Here is a 16120-nt window from a genome sequence, read left to right as displayed (position 1 = left end):
AGACGAAGGAGTCCTTGTTACGCGAGTCATAGCAACGCACGAAGAACTTTCCGGTCAACCGGCAGGAACATTTGGCGCCCACCGTGGGGCCGATCTAAAACATCAGTCCCACCACAAGTGTTCAGAGGTTCAGTCGCAGTTTTCGAGATAGTTTTCCAAGAATCTTGCAAGATCCACCGTTCATCGTGAAGTTTACGCAGTTTCACCGATTGCTTTCGGTCCAGTTCAAGTTTTCGTTGTTCGTTGTTGAAGTTTAGTTCAGTTCACCGTTCAGCATGGAAGTTTGCTCAGTTCCACTGTTTGTTCGTAGTTTGTTTGAAGTTTGCTCAAGATCCACCGTTGCTCGTGGTTTGTTCGTGGTTTGCTCAGTTTTCACCGATCGTTTTTTTCGGTTCAACTCAGTTTTCACCGATTTTTTCTCCAGTCCAGTTCAGTTTCCACCGTTTCTTTCGGTCTTGATCAGTTTCGACCGTTTGTTCTTTAGTTTTCTCGAGTTTCCACCGTTCGTTCGCAATTCCGTTCGTTTTCACCGGAGAGTTTTTCAAGAACTATCGTAACAGCTCGAAGATTTCTAAGAAACCGCAAGAGATGAGGACGACAAGGCAAAGTTCGACGCGCGCTGAGAGTGATGATATGACCATGCAGCAGGCCATGTAGATGATGCAGGGCCTTCAGGAGGCGATGGTCGCATCAAAAGCAGAGCAGGAGCGCATGCAGGCGAACCTCGAGGCGTCTCAGGCGAGAAATGAAGAGTTATGTCGTACGAATGAGGAGTTGTGTTGCGGGTTGTGCAACAACTCAGGGCTATGTGAAGCAGATGATCGCGAATGTTTCACACCACCAAGGAAGTTCTCCACACCGTTCTCACAGTCGATCATGGAGGCGGTGATCCCTCACACGTTTGTAGGTCCTAAGGTGACGTTCATGGGAATGGAGGATCCCGAGGCACATCTCACTGCGTTCCACACACAGATGATGCTGGTAGGCGGCTCCGACGCCGTAAGGTGCAAGCTCTTCATGAGCACGTTGACAGGCATGGTGATGGATTGGTTTATCAGCCTTCCAGATGGCCACATGATATGATTCCAATAGCAAGATATAGATGTTTCCTAGACTTTGTATGGAATCAACTTGAGCTGGAAAGTGAATAGGCACTTTTCTAGAATTGGATCAATGTTCTTTCATTCAAGAACTCACCAAAACTTGAGCCACCACACCAAAACTCATATAGAAATCCATTTCTTGTCAATTGAACCGATTAAAATGCATAAGAAATCAAATGAACCGGTTAAAATGACTAACAAATGAAATGAACCAAACAAAAGCATGAAAGAAAGGAAATGAACCGATTAAAACAGTTGTTCCGTCCGGTTGACCTGGGACGTCTTCGTGCGCGACCTCAACCGTCAGCTAGGGACTCCTTCCCACTGGTTACCTGTGGATTCCTGCAAAGAAGAACGACAAAAGGGCGCCCTAGCGGCCGTTTGCACTCCGACGCTCAAGTCAGCCAGCAAGAAACACCAAAACTATGCACCTCCGTATCGGAGCACCGCGTATGGCACTCTGAAGGTGGTAAAAAAGGAAACTGTGTCTAGTGTATATTTCTCCTTCTAGCAAAAATCTTTCCCTAGTCCCTTGTGTGTAACCTCAAGGCCCGAGCAAGCAACTAAAGAGTTTCTGGGAAATTTGCCAAAAGTTCGAACCCTGTTTCCAACATTCCCGGCGCTATTTAAACTGCCCAAGCATTTAAAGTGCCTTAAAGCGCTTTTAATCATAAACGTAACGCACTTAATTAATGCGTCTAATTAGAAAACGTAGCGCATTTAAGACGTTGAAACGCTTGGGAGCCTTTATAGTACCTTAAACGCTCGAAACAGAAACTATATTGAATGACTTTAATTACCTGGTACCTGATTAAGTGGTGTTTCTGTTCTGACCTGGCTGTTGTACACGTGGAGGGCCTCACAGCGCCATGACCCCATCTGGGGACGTTTCTGCCCATCTGGGGACGTTTCTACGTGTGAGTCCTCCTGCTTGGGAGTGCTACTACGCAAGGGGTGACTTTTTGGGTGCCAACTCATGCCCCCAATCATCTAGTCACTCACTTTGAGAGCGTATCTGCCTTCCCCTCGTACCTTGCACCTAGCTGCCCTGGGCGTGACCCTCCCCTTGAGTTGTATCTGCCCCAAAGGCGTCTCTGAGGCGGCAGGGGTACTTCACGAGTCAGGCTGCCCTTCACTGGTGCTATCACTATGGCCTTGAAGCCACCTTTTCCTTCTCTTTATCACTGCCCCGGATCATCGGGACCTGAGGCCTTCCCACGGCGTCGCTCCCTCCATGGTCTTTCCTACCCATGGGTATCGGGGAACCACACTGTGATTGCCTTGCCTTAGCGATATTTGATCTTGGCGACGCCCTGGTTGGGCGACGCCTTCACCTAGGCGACACCTTGCCTTGGCAACGCTTCCTCTTGGCGACGCTGGAACTTGGCGTCCCTTCACCTAGGCGACGCTTTGTGTTGACTTTGACTCCAGGCGTTGACTTTGACCTTGACTTTGTCAACGCCCGGATACGGGACGGTACACAAGCCCCCTTGTCTTAAGCCGAAGACTTGTCTTCAGCGCAAAGACTAAGGCCTCGCCCACGCCGTCCACGTGTCGCCCTGATGACGTGTCATTCCCTGCTGACTCAACAATTCTTGAATCATTGACGTGACACTCTCTAAACCCTAGGGGCACTCATAATGGTTGATTGGACATCCTCTGAAGCGGGGAGAAATACCTTTTGGGCCACGCTTAATCGCGCGCCACGTGGCTCATCACATGGCCAGCCTCTGGGGTCCCTTGCGCTTCCCTTGGGCGCTTAATCCTTTGACACGCGGCACGATCAAACGGCTCCTGATTAGCGCCTCTTGGGTTGCAAGTGTAACGTTTAAGTTAACCCAAACCTCGCACTCACACCCACTGTTTCATCCATTCTCTCTGCATCTCCGCACTGTTCATCACCTTCAAGCCTTTCTCTGCAACTTCTGCTCATTCTTTCGCGCTCTCCTTCCTCCCTTACCTCGAAAACAAAGGTATGATTTTTGTACATCCCGACTCCTCTCCTTCGTCGCATTGCATATTTTATCGAACTGCCTGGGACTGTTTACGTTTACGCTGTGTTCTTCCGCTTCTCCGTTCTTCTCTGTTCCCTTCTCCTTCTTTCTGGGTTTTCTCGTGTGGGTAGTATTTCCTGGGGTTTTATCCCCTTTTCTGTCTTGGCATCGCTTTGTTAAAACCTTTTTTCCTCTCTTCTTTCTCCAGCTATTTATTCACACCATGACGCGCCCGAACGCAAAGTCTGGTTCTCCTCCCAAGACCCCCAAGTCCAATTACAAAGCTTTCTATACCTGGGCCCCCGACGAGCTTTTGAACGAGTGCACCAGCCTGACATCCTTTCAGGACCTGGAGAATCACCGTGGGGACCCCCACTTGTGTAACTTTAATGCCTTCTGCCGCACTCACGACGCGCACATCTCCGTTCGTCCTGGCCGACCCGGGGAACCTGTGTGTGTGGATGACAGACCGAGAAAGGGGAGTCCCTTCTTCTTTATGTACCAGACGGTGTTTAAACGCGTTGGGGTGCGCCTCCCCTTCACACCCTTTGAGAGGGAACTCCTTACTGAAATTAACACAGCCCCTGCCCAGCTCCATCCCAACAGCTGGGCATTCGTAAGGGGTTTCTAAATTCTTTGCGGGCACCTGGGCATCCTTAGACGGCTTTCCCTTATACTGGACGGAGCACCCTAAACTGCTCAGGGCCAAAACCCTAGATGAGCTATCCCCTACTGACAGGGAGGTGTGCAAGGCCTTGGCTGGCCTGGGGATCGTCTTTGATACATTGAAGCTCATCGCGAGCGAATACAACGCTCACGCCCTAACTACATACTTTGGTATGGAGACCCTCCCCTTACCATCTTTCATTATCTGTACCTTACTACCAGATGTTTGTTCTTCTGGCCTCTTTCACCTGTCTTCCATTATACCATGCGATTCGCGTCTCTCGTTTCTACGCATTTTGTGATTTTGCATAATTGCTTTGGTTTTGACTTCTGCTGCTTGGCTTATCTGAATGTAGGATCAGTGATGGGCGCTTCCAAAAGGATGATGCTGGAGAAGGCGATAAAGGACGCTCGTGCTGCCAAAGCGGGCGCCTCTTCCGCCCCTGCTGCTGACCTGAACCCCCCATCAGCCCTGCCTCTGCCACCACCGACTACTACCGAAGCCCCACTAGGCTCATCTGCACCGTCCCCACAGAGCCCTAAGGCGCTTCAGACTCCTGGCTCTCCACTGCCCATTGCCGCCGTTCCTCTGGCCGTGGCCTCATCGCCGGCCCCAACTCCCCTCGACAAAGGGAAACGGGTCTTGGAGATCATATCCGACGATGAAGACTCGGATGGCGTGGCACCCTTCAAGAGGAGGAAATCTGCCAGGGTTCCCCTCCTACCAGAGGCGTCGCCCCAGGGAGAGGACTCTTTCAGGGACAACCCTCCAAGCGCTACCTCCCTTCCCCCCACAACTGTCCAAGAAGATGTAGGCGAAGGCGTCGAGTCTGCTCCACCTCCACCACCGGCAGAGGTCTTTGCTTCGCCTGCCCCCGTCGCTGCCGCCCCTGATTTTATCGCCATCCCTCCCCCAATCATGCATCTGATGAGGGGCTTCAGTGGCGGAACAATGCCAGAGGGCTCCGACAGGAAGGAGGGCATGCCTTTCTACTTGGGGGCCTTCTTGGCGGTGGCCCTTGAATGGCGCGCCCAGGCCAGAAACGCTGTTCTGCAGACTCAAACCCTCCAGGCCTTGGAAACAAAGGTAGCTTCCCTGGAGGAGGAAAAGAAACCCTGGAATGCCAAAACGAGGCCTACCAAAACGCTCTGAAGCAGGCTCAAGAGGCCAAGGAAAAGGCTGAAAAACAACTGGCGGAGGCGATGGGGTTCTAGGCTGACTTCTACACTCGGGAAGTCGCCCTCCAAGTTCAGATAACGAGCCTCCAAGACTTAGTCGAAGTTGACGAGGAAGTTCAAAAGGACTTGAAGGACCGTTGCTGTGAGCAGGCTGACGAAATGGAGCGGATGGAGGGGGAAATGGCTACCCAGGCCAAAGCTATGGGCCTTCTCCAGGTTGACTACGACAAACTGCAGGTCGAGGTCAGTCGACTTCGTGTGGAGAAGGAGGCTTTGGAGAAGCAGGTATCTTCTGGGACGCCACCATTGAGGAGCTAGAGAAGGACAAAAAGACCCTCATCCAAGACATGGCGGGCACTTTCGAGGAGGGATTCCAGGAGGCTCTAGCCCAAGCTGTCTGCATGAATCCGGGGATCGACATTTCCAACTGCGATTCTACTCACCACATTGTTGATGGAAAAGTCGTCCCCCTGGAAACGGACGATTGAACCGCCACCCTCGATCACCACTTTACCCCTTTACACTTGTTTTAACCTTCTTTGATAAACTTGTAATTCTTTGAATTGTCTGTACTTTCGTGACAACTTTGAGTTCTTGCATGATTACCTTCGTGTCTTTGCGATATAGAATTCCGCCTGTGTGGTTTCACTTTCGTCCTTTGACTTCACGTGCTTCAGTTGTTTTGGCTGTACTATACCCGTTACGCGTCGATGCCTACGCCCATGGAGAGGCTTGTCTAATGGGGCCGTATCGTCCATGGGGTGTCTCTAACACCAAGCGATCCGTCCCTTGATTCTTAATGCCCGGCGCCCACGCCTAAGGAGAGGCCTGCTACAGCAGCGCCGTATCGTCCCCGGGTGTCTAAAACGCCGAGTGCTCTGGGGGGGGGGGGTCGTTCCCTCCATGGTCTTTCCTTCCCATAGGTATCGGGGAACAACCGTGCCAGTGATTCGCTGGCGTTTGGCGATCTCGTCTCCCTCCACAGTCTTTCCTACCTATGGGTATCGGGGAGGTGACGCCAGTAACTAGCTTTTCCTTCTTCGATTTCGTCTCCCTCCGCAGTCTTTCCTACCTGTGGGTATCGGGGAGGCGGCACTGCTGATATTTGGGTTGGCGACGCCCGCAATGTCTCATGCTGGCGTCGCCCCTTGCGTCTTTCCTGGTGACGCCCCGGGCGTCTCGTGCTGGCGTCGCCTTGGGTGTTATCTTTACCTTGGCATTGACTTTGTCCTTGGCCCTGGTCGACGCCTGAGGGCAGCGGAGAGCTCAAGGTTTCGCCTGCACCATCCACGTTGCGCTTCTTGTATGGCTGATGGGACGTTCAGTCATTCGACTTGGTCCTGACTCCTATTATGCCCCTGACCCACTCTCGACGGCGCATCGTACTATGGGGCATTCTGTCGATACGACGTTTTCTGATTTTAACCAGTGGTGCCAGGGCCATCCATCCATCTTTTGCCACGTGGCTCGATCGTGCGGTGCATCCATTCGTGTCAATTAGCGCTATAACTGCAATACTTCCATTTGCGTCCTTTGGCGCTCTAACCGTAATATTTGATTCTTTAAAGCTTTGAAACTGTCCTCATCATTTCTGCACCTTTCGTAACCTACTTGCACCCTCTCTGCTTGCACCCTTCTTCTTCTTGCACCCTTCTTCTTCTCGCGAAGAGTTCTTCCAGTGTTCGTTCCCCCCAGCGTTTTACCCTTGCCAAGACTTCAAACCTCCTTGATTCTATTCAAGAATGTCTTCTCGTTCTACTCCTCCCAGGGTCAACCCCAAGGACCTGTATCCTTGGGCTTCGAGGGAGCTTCTTGACGAATGCTCCTGTTTACTCTCCACCAGGGCCATAAGGGAACACAAAGGGGATTCATGCTCCTATAACCATCGTGCCTCCGCGAGGAGGCACGACGACGACATTGCCGTGCTCCCTTGCACTTTAGGGGAGCCAGTGTGTGGAGACGAACGGGCCAACGACGGGGTCCCCTTCTTTTACTTCTATCAGGTGGTTTTCAAAACCATAGGCGTGCGCCTGCCCTTCTCCAGGTTTGAGAAGGAACTGCTGACGGAGATCAATGCCGCTCCGGCCCAGTTATATCCCAACAGCTGGGCTTTTGTCAAGGCCTTTGACATCCTTTTTGGGTTTCTGGGTAGGGCACCCTCGGTCGACATCTTTCTTCACTTCTTCGAGGTGAAGAGGCAAAGGCACAACCTCTGGGTAACTCTCAGTAACGTTCCTGGCAGAGTTCTCCTGACCCCCTTCCAAAACTCATTCACTGGGTGGAAAGGCCGGTTCTTCAAGATCTGCTGCTCTGACCTCGTTCCCTTCGCCCTGGATGGTTTTCCACTGTACTGGGTGAGGGAGACGAGGGCCCTCAAAACCAAACCCTTCAAGAAACTGGCCCCAAATGACCAGGTGGTCTGCCGGATTCTTGCTGAGGCGGGAGGTTTTGACTCCGCCACCTTGATCAGTTTGGAGTTCAACGCTGGAACTCTCGAAAAGTATATAGGTATGAGTCACTGCCCTAGGAACTTCCGCCTTTATTGTTCTCTATCTGGGTGTGTTTTGCTTCATGATGTCTCTGACATGTTCATCTTCCTTGTTGCAGGTTCGAAAATAAACCAAGAGCGGAGGACACGACTTACCCAAGCTCTGCAGACTGAGAGCGGGGCTTCGTCTTCTTCCCGTGCTGACGCCGAAGGCCACTGAAAAGTTGTTCGTTTGTGTTTTTGTATGAGTTGTAATGTTTGCCCTATTCGCATTACTCCCATTTGTATCGAACACTGCTTGTAACATCAACTTCACTATACCATACTTGGTTTTTATAATGCCGCTTTACTTTGCATACGTCTCATATATTGCGCGCTTTTCCTCCGTCATGTTTCTCAGCGGCGCCTGCACTCAAGCGACACCTTTCTTCTTGGCGACGCCTTTCTTCTAGGCGACGCCTTCGTTCTTGGCGATGCCTTCCTTCTTGGCGACGCCTTCTTTCTTGGCGACGCCTTCGTTCTTGGCGGCGCCTTCTTTCTTGGCGACGCCTTCGTTCTTGGCGACGCCTTCTTTCTTGGCGACGCCTTTGGCTACTTCAAACGGAGAAAGATAAAGACTGAGAACCAGGGCACGGTTTTTTCTCGAACTTGCTTTTTTTTTCCTTTTATTTGGGTGACCTCATTAAAAAACCCCGGAAAGGGAAAAAGAGCGTCCCCTTTAACAAGACTGTTACATAGCTGCTTTACATAAGTCAACTAAAATAAAACTTCAGATTGGCTGCATTCCAACTGCGCGGGATGGGACCTCCTTCCAAGGTCTCTAGGTTGTACGAACCGTTGCCCTTAGCCTCGGTAACTCTGAAGGGTCCGGTCCACTTGGGAGACAGCTTATTCTCCAGCTCGTATGGATGGGCTTTCCTTATAACTAGGTCGCCCATCTGAAACTGTCGCGGCTTTACCTTAGAGCTATATTGGCGCTCTACTCTTCTCTTCACCGCTTCAGCTTTTATTCTGGCTTCTTCCCTGGCTTCGTCTAGTAGATCCAGGTTTACCCGCCTTTCTTCGTAGGATTCCTCCACCACAAAGTTTTGAAAACGTGGTGAGCTTTCATGTATCTCTACCGGAATCATCGCGTCCGACCCATACACCAAGCTGAAAGGCGTCTCCATGGTGGAAGATTGGGGCGTGGTGTGGTATGCCCATACGATCCTTGGAACTTCCTCCGCCCACGCCCCTTTGGCCTTCTCTAACCTTCTCTTTAATCCCCTCAGCAAAACTCTGTTTGCTGACTCCACTTGCCCGTTGGTCTGGGGGTGTTCGACTGATGCGAACACTTGCTTGATACCTACCTCGGCGCACAGATTTCTCAACTGCTGACTGGCGAATTGGGTCCCATTATCGGATATCAAACGCCTAGGTACGCCAAAGCGGCACACAATGTTCTTCCACACAAAGTGCTGTACCTTGTGCGCAGTGATCTGTGCCACGGGCTCTGCCTCTATCCACTTGGTGAAGTACTCGATGGCAACGATCAAATACTTCATCTGCCTTATTGCCAGTGGGAACGGGCCCAGGATGTCGATTCCCCATGTATGAAAAGGCCACGGGCTATATATGGATTGCAGTTCTTCTAGCGGCGCCTTGTGCCAGTCAGCGTGCTTTTGGCATTGTCTGCAGCGCTGAGCGTGTCGCGCGCAGTCCTCTTTTACTGTTGGCCAGAAGAACCCTGCGCATATCACCTTGGAGGCTAAGGACCTTCCTCCTACGTGGCTCCCGCAAATGCCTTCGTGGAGCTCCGCCATTATCCTGGTACACTCGTCGCCACTTACACACGTTAGGATAGGGTGAGTGAAACCGTGCCTGAACAACACTCCATCCACCAGAGTGTATCTTGCGGCGTTTCTCTTGACCTTCTTACCCTCTTCCGGCTCCACTGGGAGAGCTCCATCCGCCAGGTACCGTTTGTACGGCGTCATCCAGGTGTCTCCCTCGGTTAGGACACATACCTGCATTTGTCTTCCTTCTTCAGGCATATCCCCGTACGTGCTGACGCGGGGTGTCTTCAGCGTATCTTGGGTCAGAGAGCGATGATTCCTTGGACTCTCTCTTGATGTACAGATCTGGAGGACATCCACCCTGTTATCTTCCACGAATTTACGCGGAGCTTTGAGTGTCTCTTGGATTCCTGTCCTCTGTCTACCCCCCTTGCCTGAGCTGGCCAGCTTGGCAAGCAGGTCAGCTCTGGCATTCTGCTCCCTTGGGACATGTACTAGCTCAAGAGAGTTAAATGCTCCCTTCAGTAGTTGGACGTATCTGAGATACGCCGCCATCTGTGGGTCCTTCGCCTGGAACTCACCCGACACCTGCCCCGTAATCAGCTGGGAATCGCTTTTCACCAGGAGGTTCTGCGCGCCCATCTCCTTGGCCAGGAGCATTCCCGCTATCAGGGCTTCGTATTCCGCCTGATTATTACTTGCCTTGAAGGCGAAGCGCAGAGCTTGCTCAATGAGTACGCCGTTGGGTCCCTCTAAGACTATTCCCGCGCCACTCCCTTGTTGGTTGGAAGAGCCATCAACCGAGAGCAGCCACTACGAGCCCACTTCCACCTCTTGCTCACCTCCGGGCAAGAGTTCCGCTATAAAATCTGCGTACACTTGCCCTTTGATGGATCCTCTAGGCTCATACTGAATGTCGAATTCTGAAGCTCCACCGCCCAGCGTACCATTCTTCCCGCCACGTCAGGCTTCTGCAGCACCTTCTGTATAGGGAGGTCTGTCATCACTACCACCGTAAAGCTGTGGAAGTAATGACGGAGCCTCCTGGCTGAAAACACCACCGCTAATGCTGCCTTCTCTAGCGCCTGGTATCTCGTCTCAGCACCTTGTAATGCCTTGCTCACAAAATAGATGGGCTTTTGACTCTGGTCCTGCTCCTGGACTAACACAGAGCTAATAGCCCGCTCTGTTACCGTAAAATATAGCCGAAGGGGCACACCTGTTACCGGTTTGCAGAGGACCGGTGGCGTTGCCAGGTATTCTTTCAACTTAATGAAGGTCGCTTCGCATTCGTCAGTCCATGCAAAACGACTGTTTCTCTTGAGGCACTGGAAATATGGGTGCCCCTTCTCTCCTCCGGCGGAAACAAACCTTGAGAGCGCCGCCATTCGCCCCGTCAACTGCTGTACTTCCTTCACCGACGTCGGGCTTCGCATGGCGATGATCGCGGCACATTTGTCGGGGTTCGCTTCTATCCCCCTCTCTGTGAGCATAAAACCCAAGAACTTACCGGCCTCTACCCCGAAGACACACTTCTCAGGGTTTAACTTGAGGCGGTACTTGGATATGGTGACGAACAACTCCTCTAGGTCTGCCATGTGCTGTGCCCTATCCGGCGATGCCACCACCATGTCATCTACATAGGCGTACACATTCCTCCCTAGCATGGGCGCCAAGACCTTGTCCATTAACCTTTGGTATGTGGCGCCCGCGTTCTTCAGCCCGAAAGGCATCACCTTATAACAATAACTGCAAGTCTCAGTCATGAATGCAGTTTTACTCTCATCTCTCGGGTGCTTCTTGATCTGGTTGTACCCTGAGAACGCGTCCAGGAAGCTCAGCACCTTGCTGCCAGATGCGCTATCCACCAACGCGTCAATGCTGGGCAGTGGGTACGAGTCCTTCGGGCACGCCTTATTTAGGTCCGTGAAGTCCACGCACATCCTCCACTTCCCATTCGCCTTTTTCACCAAAACGACATTGGCTAGCCACTCGGGGTATTGAATCTCCCTGACGTGGCCAGCACTCAACAACTTCTGCGTTTCATCCTTTACCACCTGCTGTCTCTCCTCGTTAAACTTTCTCCTTCTTTGGGGCACGGGGCGGACCGTGGCGTCCATGCTGAGGTGATGACATAGGAAATCAGGGTCGATACCGGGCATATCCGAGGCGGACCATGCGAAAGCATCCAGGTGGCGCGAAATCACTTCTGCCACCCCTTCCAGTACTTCTGGGCTCAGCAAACTTCCTAACTTGAACGTCTTGCCGCCAATCTCCCTCTCTACGGCGTTGGCCACCGGTTGTTCCCTGCTATCCTCGACGGACGCTGCCTCTTCCACGGGCACCGCGTCGTCAGGGCCCTCCTCCATGTGTGCATCTGTTTCTGGCGTCGCCCTCGCGGGCACGGCCTCGTTAGGCGTCGGCGCAGCGGACGTCGCCTCAATCATCGTCGTGTCTACGCACGACGAACGCTCATACACCATGAACACGCCTCTCTTCGTTTTTAGGCTGTTCTCATAGCATTTTCTTGCCTCCTCCTGATCTGACTTGATGACTATCACCTTGCCACTGAGGTCCAGCAGCTTCATCTTCATATGGCGTGTGGAGGCTACTGCGTTCAACCGGTTCAACGCCGGCCTGCCCAACAAGATGTTGTAAGCGGAGCTGGCGTTCACGACCAAGTACCGGATACTTTCGGTACGTGAGGCCTCTCCGTCTGTGAACGTAGTCCTCAACTCCAGATAGCCTCGGACTTCCACCTGGTTGTCCGCAAACCCATACAGGCACCCTGTGTAGGGCCTCAAAAGGTCGGGGGATAACCGCAACTTATTGAATGTCGACTAGAACATGACGTCTGCTGAACTTACCTAGTCGACAAGGACTCTGTGCACCTTTCTTCCCGCTGTGACAACTGAAATGACCACGGGGTCATTGTCGTGCGGCACCACGTCTCGGAGATCCCCTCTCGAGAATACGAGGTCCGATTCCCACGGCGCACCCGAAATTCTTTCTTCGATCGAGTTGACCCCCCTCGCGTATTTCTTTCGCTGGGAGGCGGTGGGTCCTCCACCGGAAAATCCTCCAGCTATGGTATGGACCTCGCCGAGAACCGGCGTCTCGTGTGCTTGTTCTTCCGCTGGCGGCAGCAGGGTGGCGGTTGTTGTGGGTTTTGCTACATAATCCTTCAAAAACCCGGTTCTCACCAGCTCATCCAGCTGGTAACCCAACGACAGGCAGTTATCAATGTGGTGACCGAAAGCCTCGTGGAACTCACACCAAGAGTCTTTCCGAGGCCCCAACACCTTATCGGACTTCGCCGGTCGCCTCAATCTCTCAGCTATGTTAGGTACGGCGATCAGGTCCTTCAACTCCACCACAAAATTGTATCTCGCCGGCCTCGTTCTTTCTCTGGCCGGGCGATCGCCTCCCGCTGGACCCCGGGGCTGGGGCTTTCTGGCCTCGTAGGGGCATCTCCCATCTGGTTTCTTCCTTCCTGTCGTGTTCTCATTGACCCTGGCGGGTTGAGCTCGCGTCGGTCCCCTCGGGCGCGAGGGTACGACGCTGGTGCGCTTCACACACACCTCTCCTTCGGAAGCGATATGTTCTATCGCCCGACGCCGTAGTTCAGCGAAAGTCCTAGGGCAATTGCGAATGATGGACTCCCAAAAGGACCGGGGCATACGCCCTTCACGAACGCGTACACAATCATAGGTTCCTCTGTCGTACCAACCTTTACCACCTGGGCCCCGAAGCGATTGAAGTATTCCTTTAGGGTCTCCCCTTGATACTGTTTCACATCAAACAAATCGTAGGAGACCGGCGGCGGGGCCTTGTTTGCTAGGTATTGTTCCCTGAAGAATTGTGACAGTTGTCGGAAAGAGGTGATATGACCGTCTGGTAGGCTGATAAACCAGTCCATAGCCATCCCAGTCAAGGTGCTCATAAAGAGCTTGCACTTGGCGGCGTCAGAGCCGCCTACCAGGACCATTTGTGTGTGAAATGCAGCGAGGTGCGTCTCAGGGTCCTCCATCCCGGTGAAGATCACCTTGGGCCCTGCGAACGTGTTCGGGATCACTGCATCCAGAATCTCCTGCGAGAAGGGAGTGGAAAACTCCCTTGGCGGGGAGTGGTTCTCCATCTCGTCATGTTCACGTTGCCCCCGATTATTTCTCAGACCCCGGCGCAACTCCTCATTTACGCGGTGGAGCTCTTCATTCCTCTCATGCGAGGCTTTGAGATCTGCCTGCATGCGTTCCTGTTCCAGTTTCGACTCCGCCATATCTTCCTGCAGCCCTCGCATTATCTCCAGGACCTGCTGCATGGATAGTTCTGCTGGGGCTGCGCATGTTGTACCTCATCTGGTAGGGGCCATTGTCACGGTCTCTTCCAACCTCGTCCAACGTTACTATAACTTGGTAGATCTTCTCAGACTTGTGATGGGACTGATGTTTTATATCGGCCCCACGGTGGGCGCCAAATGTTCCGTCCGGTTGACCTGGGACGTCTTCGTGCGCGACCTCAACCGTCAGCTAGGGACTCCTTCCCACTGGTTACCTGTGGATTCCTGCAAAGAAGAACGACAAAAGGGCGCCCTAGCGCCCGTTTGCACTCCGACGCTCAAGTCAGCCAGCAAGAAACACCAAAACTATGCACCTCCGTATCGGAGCACCGCGTATGGCACTCTGAAGGTGGTAAAAAAGGAAACTGTGTCTAGTGTATATTTCTCCTTCTAGCAAAAATCTTTCCCTAGTCCCTTGTGCGTAACCTCAAGGCCCGAGCAAGCAACTAGAGAGTTTCTGGGAAATTTGCCAAAAGTTCGAACCCTGTTTCCAACATTCCCGGCGCTATTTAAACTGCCCAAGCATTTAAAGTGCCTTAAAGCGCTTTTAATCATAAACGTAACGCACTTAATTAACGCGTCTAATTAGAAAACGTAGCGCATTTAAGACGTTGAAACGCTTGGGAGCCTTTATAGTACCTTAAACGCTCGAAACAGAAACTATATTGAATGACTTTAATTACCTGGTACCTGACTAAGTGGTGTTTCTGTTCTGACCTGGCTGTCGTACACGTGGAGGGCCTCACAGTGCCATGACCCCATCTGGGGACGTTTCTGCCCATCTGGGGACGTTTCTGCGTGTGAGTCCTCCTGCTTGGGAGTGCTACTGCGCAAGGGGTGACTTTTTGGGTGCCAACTCATGCCCCCAATCATCTAGTCACTCACTTTGAGAGCGTATCTGCCTTCCCCTCGTACCTTGCACCTAGCTGCCCTGGGCGTGACCCTCCCCTTGAGTCGTATCTGCCCCAAAGGCGTCTCTGAGCCGGCAGGGGTACTTCACGAGTCAGGCTGCCCTTCACTGGTGCTATCACTATGGCCTTGAAGCCACCTTTTCCTTCTCTTTATCATTGCCCCGGATCATCAGGACCTGAGGCCTTCCCACGGCGTCGCTCCCTCCATGGTCTTTCCTACCCATGGGTATCGGGGAACCACACTGTGATTGCCTTGCCTTAGCGATATTTGATCTTGGCGACGCCCTAGTTGGGCGACGCCTTCACCTAGGCGACACCTTGCCTTGGCGACGCTTCCTTTTGGCGACACCTTCACCTAGGCGACGCTTTGTGTTGACTTTGACTCCAGGCGTTGACTTTGACCTTGACTTTGTCAATGCCCGGATACGGGACGGTACAACAGTAAAGAAAGAAGATGAACCGAACAAAACAAGAAAGGAAGCCAAAAGAACCGAACAAAAGTGCAAGAAAAGGCCTAAGACATGTTTAAGAGTTTATATGGACATGGAAATGAATGAAATAGATGGAAAAGAGAAGAAGACTTATGTGGTTGGAGTTCTTGGAGAGGAACACGCCACTTGGAGGATGCAAAGCTCCAAGATGAGTGAGATGCCGCCACTTGAGGCTCAAAGATTGCTCTCAAGATAAGACTAGGTAAGAGAAGACACAAGTCTCTCAAATGCTCACCAATTTTGGGAGAGTTTCGGTACTATCAATATCAAATCTGTATATAGAAGAACCCAAGCCCTCCTTATATAGGAGAAGGACCATTCATGGAGTACACAAATCTTACACAAGAAGCTAACCAAAGGTCCCTCCTACATTACCCACTTCTAGCGCCTATAGTGAGGTATGAAGGGTCACCTACTAGAATGTTCTAAACTAATATCTAAAGATGCTTCTACATAAGAGGTATCTTTAGGTTTCCCTCTTAGCACCTTTCCTAAACTATATATTTAAACATTCTACATTCTATACAAAAGATATTACAAAAAGAGAAAACATTTGTCCACTATTTCCTAATTCTTTAAATTTGCTCCTTGTAATCCTTTGAGGTAAAAAGGATGATGAGCTAATATCTTCTTGAACACCTTCATCTTTGGCTTCTTTATCTTCTTGATCTTGTTCTCCATCATACTCCCCGAGTTGGAGAGAATTCGACCACGAATTCTGGAGACCTACAGAAAAAGGAGTTAGATCACTAATATTAAATGTATGACTACCTAAAAATGTATCAGGCATATCTAACTCATAAGCATTATCATTAATCCTCTTTAGAACTTGAAAAGGTCCATCTCCACGAGGCATAAGTTTGGACTTCCTTTGAGTAGGAAAACGATCTCTTCTCAAATGAAGCCAAACCCAATCACCTACATCAAACAATAATGCTTTTCTCCTTTTGTTGGCAATTTCAGCATACTTGCCAACCTTCTTCTCAATTCTCAACTTGATGTCTTGATGCAAATTTTTCATAAAAGAAGCTTTTTCATCCCCATCTTTGCATAAGACATCATCAAGTATGGGAATAGGAAGAAGATCAAGAGGTGTTAAGGGATTAAACCCATAGACAACCTCAAAAGGAGAATGTGATGTGGTAGAATTTACTACACGATTATAAGCAAATTC

This window comes from Phaseolus vulgaris, chromosome 4, assembly GCF_051622355.1.
Source record: "Phaseolus vulgaris cultivar YP4 chromosome 4, ASM5162235v1, whole genome shotgun sequence".
NCBI classification, from domain to species: Eukaryota; Viridiplantae; Streptophyta; class Magnoliopsida; order Fabales; family Fabaceae; genus Phaseolus; species Phaseolus vulgaris.
The sequence above is the reverse complement of the archived record's forward strand: the minus strand, read 5'-3'. Positions refer to the sequence as shown.